Here is a 5000-nt window from a genome sequence, read left to right on the forward strand (position 1 = left end):
GCTAATATAAATGATAACAGTAATGATAATGATGGTAACTCTAATAATAATAACTCAACCAATGTTAATGATAATAGAAAAATAATGACAATGATGACACCAATAATGATCATGAAGATACTGAAAACAATGATGAATATGATAATGATAATGATGATAATATTGAAATAATGACAATGGTATAAATGATAATGATGATAATGAAGGTAATGATATAAGTAATAACAGCAATAATAAAAATAATGGTGATAATAATAACAATAATGACAATCATAATAATGATAATGATGATGATGATAATCATAATGATGATAATAATAATAATAATGATAATAGTAACAGTAATAATAATAGTGATAATAATTATTATTATGGCGATGATAGTAGTAATAATAATATTGATAATCATAGAAAAAATAGCAATGATAAAAATGATGATCATAATAAAAAGGATAATTATAATAATACTAACAATAATAATAATAATGCTAGTAATGATAATGGTAAAAATTTAATAATGATAATGATGATAATGACAATAACGGTAATGGTAATAATAATGATAATAATGATCATTAAAGAATATAATAATAAAACGATAATAATAATGATAATAATAATAATAATAACAGTAATGACAATAATAACAATAATGATAATAATATTGACAACACTGATGGCACTGATAATGTTAATGATAATGATAATAAAAACAACAACAATAATAATAATGATAACAATAATAAATGCAATAATGATAATGATATTGATAACACCGATGGTAGTGATATTTTAATATTTAATAATGTTAATGATAACAATAACAACGAGAATGATAGTAATAATAATAATGATAATGATAATGATAACAATGATGATGATAATAATAATGATAGTAATAAAAGATAACAATAAAAGATAACTGTAAGGATAATAATGATAATAATGATCTTAGTAATCACAATGATATCACTAACAACCATGAGAGTCATACCCCCGACAATGCAAAAAGATTAGCTGATGCAACTTATAAAGTTCTTGGACCCAGACCATCGCCAAACTGTAATGGCATCCGATGTGGGCAAAGACGCACCTCTGGTAAAAACTGCATGGAGTGGTTTGTTCTTAACTTTTGAGTTCTCCTGCTAACAAAGCTAACCAAAGAACTAACCATCGCTGCCTAAAACTTAACCTCTCAGGCGGAGGTAATGAGAGTAATAATGATATCAACAATTATAATGATAATAATGATAATAATAAAGATATCAAGGATAATGATAATAATAGGATAATAATGATAATGATATTAATCACAACAACAATCATAATCATAATAATAATAATAATAACAATGATAAAAGTAAAAATAATAGTGATTTTCATAATAATAGTAATAATAATATCGATAATAATAACAATGGTGATAAAGACAACAACCACAATAATAACAATTAGCAAGAGGTCATGGGATCTCATCATTACTAATGATAATTATGGCAATAACAAATAATGATATTGCCACAACTGGCACTACTAGGGACATGATAGTGACAATGGCACAACACAATGATCCTAAAAATAAAGACAAAAAGATGAATGATACAGATAACAATAATGATAATCATAATCATCACACAACGCTCAGGATAATGACAATGATGATAATGATCTATCGTGGATGTAACAACAATAATAGTAATGGTTATTGTGACAATGACAACAACGTTACGAAAGCACAATGAATACAGGCATAGTGATATTGTCATGAAGGAAAATAAGTTTCAAAAATAAGCATAATAATGCCAGTAACAACAACAGCAACAATGATGATGATAGTCGTCACATTAGTAGCAATAATGATAACAATGGCAATGATGCTGATAATGATTTGAATAGTGATTATCATGATAGTGATAAGAGTGATGATTATAAAGATATTACTACTCCTAAAAATACTTATGATAATAATAATAATAATAAAAATGCTGATGATAATAATGATAACAATAGTGCTGACAACAATGATAATGATAATGATACTAGGAATAAAACAGCAATCATGATGATACAAAGGATAATTATAACAATAATGCTATGATACCATTAAGAATGGCAATCATAAAGAAAATAATGATAATAGTGATAATTGTGATGATAATGATAATGTTAATAATAATAATAATAATGGAAACGTAGAATCGAGGGGGATATTAAAAGATTGAAACATAAAGTCAACTGACTGGGAAGAGAAAGGAAAGGTGAACGGAAAAGGAAACGGAAAGATCTAGAAGCAAAATCTAGAGTTTACAGAAAAGGCTTAGGACTATGATTGGAAAACTACAGCAGAGGGTGATAGCAAAGAGCGCAGAAATCAAAAGATAAGAGCAGAGAAACACTCAATTCAGACAAAACGAGAAGTTCATTGTTGATGAGAAGATAAACGAAGAAGTGAATGGATGTGGGAATATTGCAAGTGATGTGCCAGATGCTGAAGAAAGGAGGAGGTTTTTGGGTTGATATTTGGAGCGTCGGAGAGAGGCTGGATGCTTAAGGGAGTTGAGGAATGAGGGTAACGGCGAACCCTACAGGAAATGGTGTAGATTAGTGTTGAAAAGGTAAAGAAACAGCGTCGAAAGATCCCGAATTGGAAAGCACCAGGGAAGGATGGTGTCCAAGAATATTGGATTAAAAACCTCAATAACATTCATATGAGAATTGCTTGCCAACTGAATAAGGTACTTGTGGGTGAAGATAATTTACCTACATGGATGACATATGATTGTACAGTACTGAGCCAAAAGGACCCTGCGGAAGGTGATGCAGTGGAAAGCTCTCGCCTTAGCACGTGCCTTCCTTTGTTGCGGAAGTCCTTTCCAGGAGTGAGAGCAGAAGAGATGCACCTATTTAGAAAGAGAGAATCTTCTGCCAGAAGAACAAAAAGTAGGCGGGAGTCGTGGCACAAAAGATCAATTGTTAATTAACAAGACTGTATTGAGGGACTTGTAGGAGAAGACATACTAATCTGGTCATGGCAAGGATAGATTATAAGAAAGCTCATGACTTTGTCCCCATAACTGGATTAGTGAGTGTATGGAAATGTTTGGAATTGCAGAGAATGTGAGAAACTTTCTGCAAAGAAGTATGGGTCAGTAGAAGCTTTCATTAACATCTGATGGAGAAGACCTCGATGATGTTGATGTGAAGAGGGAATATTTCAGGGTGATAGTTTATATCCATTGCTGTTTGTATTGAGTATGATTCCAGTGTTGTTAGTGCCTAGGAAGGCTAATGCATGCTATGAATGGAGAAAGGAAGAGCACAGATTAAATCATTTTCTCTCCATGGATGATCTAAAGCTGTTTGGGAAGACCAGATAGATTCCCTTGTGAACACGATTCACATCTTCAGCAAAGACATTGGGATGGTGTCTTGTGTTAGAAAGCGTAGTGTTCTTACCTTGAAGAGAGGAAACATAGCTAGATGTGAGGAGCCAGAACTCCCGGATGGCGAAGTAATGAAGGATGTGGAACAGGAAGGTTACACATGTCTAGGGAAAATCGAACTGGATAAGATCAAGGAAAATAAGATGAAAGAGAAAATTATAAGCGAATACAAGAGAAGGCTCAGGTTGAGTATTAAATCAGAGCTGAATGGCAGAAACAAAATTACAGCGATGAACACATGGGTAGTAGCTATCTTCAGACATGGGGCTGGAATCCTGTTCTGGGAAGGATGTGAACTGAAAGGCTTAGACAGAGCAACAAGAAAGACAATGACAATGTATGGTGCGTTTCATCTTAGGAGTGATGTGGACAGACTACTTGAAGAGACATGAAGGAGGCAGAGATCTGGTCAGCATAGAAACCTGTGTCAGAGGAGAGAAAAACAGCTTGGGCTTGTACGTAATGAATTCTGCGGAAAAAAACAACTAATTCAGGGGGTACGTACATCAGGAACAACTGAGACAGGAAATACCATCAGTAAGAGTGAATTAAAACGACATTTTGCTTAATTTCATAATTCATAAATGGACGGAGAAAGGGGTACATAGACAGCTCATCAGGGAAATATCGGAGAAGGTAGATAAGGACAAAACCTGGAAATGACTAGACAGAAGTGATTAAAGGTTGAGACGGAGGCGTTGTTGTGAGCTGCATAGGAACAGGCGATCATAACAAATTGTGTGAAATGCTATAGTGATAAGAGCATTAATAATCCCCTTTGTAGAATGCGTGGAAAGAGAGGTGTGCAAAACATAATAATGAATGTGAGAAATTAGCTCAGAAAGAATACAAGAGACGCCTTAATAACATAGCAAAGAAAATTAACTGTGAACTGTGTAAGAAAAATGCATTAGAACATGGAAAGATGGTATAAACATGACCCAGAAGGAGCGGCAGAAAATGAAGATGTAAAATTGATGTGGGATATAAATATATTGTGATAGAAGCAAGGAGGCTAGATATTGCTATTATTAATAAAAAGGAAAAAATGACAGTGCCCGCCAATGGAAGAGTACATGAAAAGGAAAGAGAAAAGATGGAGAAATACGCAGAGTTCTGGAGGGAAATTGGAAGACTGGGGCAATTGAGGAAGGTGCAGGTTGTTCCTGTGCTACTAGGTAGGTGGCCTTGGAAGTTTGGCAAAGGAATCTGACAGGTAGACTGAAAAAATCGGGGTACCGGGCGATGTCGGAGCTGTACTAAAGACTGCCTTGTTAGGAACTGTAAGGATCCCGAAGAAGGTGTTAGATATGTAAAAGAGGTATATCCTGTTAGACTTTGGGCATTTGTTACGACCGGCCTAACATGAGAAAAGACGGCAATGCCAACAGCCAGAGCATAAGCTGATATAATAATAATTATCATTATTATGATAATAGTAGTAATAATAATGAGGATAATAATAATAATAATAGCAATAATGATAATAATAATGATGATGAGGATAATGATAATAATGATAATAATAATGATGATGATTGTAGATACGTGTTATAC

Source organism: Penaeus vannamei, chromosome 25 (genome assembly GCF_042767895.1).
Source record: "Penaeus vannamei isolate JL-2024 chromosome 25, ASM4276789v1, whole genome shotgun sequence".
NCBI classification, from domain to species: domain Eukaryota; kingdom Metazoa; phylum Arthropoda; class Malacostraca; order Decapoda; family Penaeidae; genus Penaeus; species Penaeus vannamei.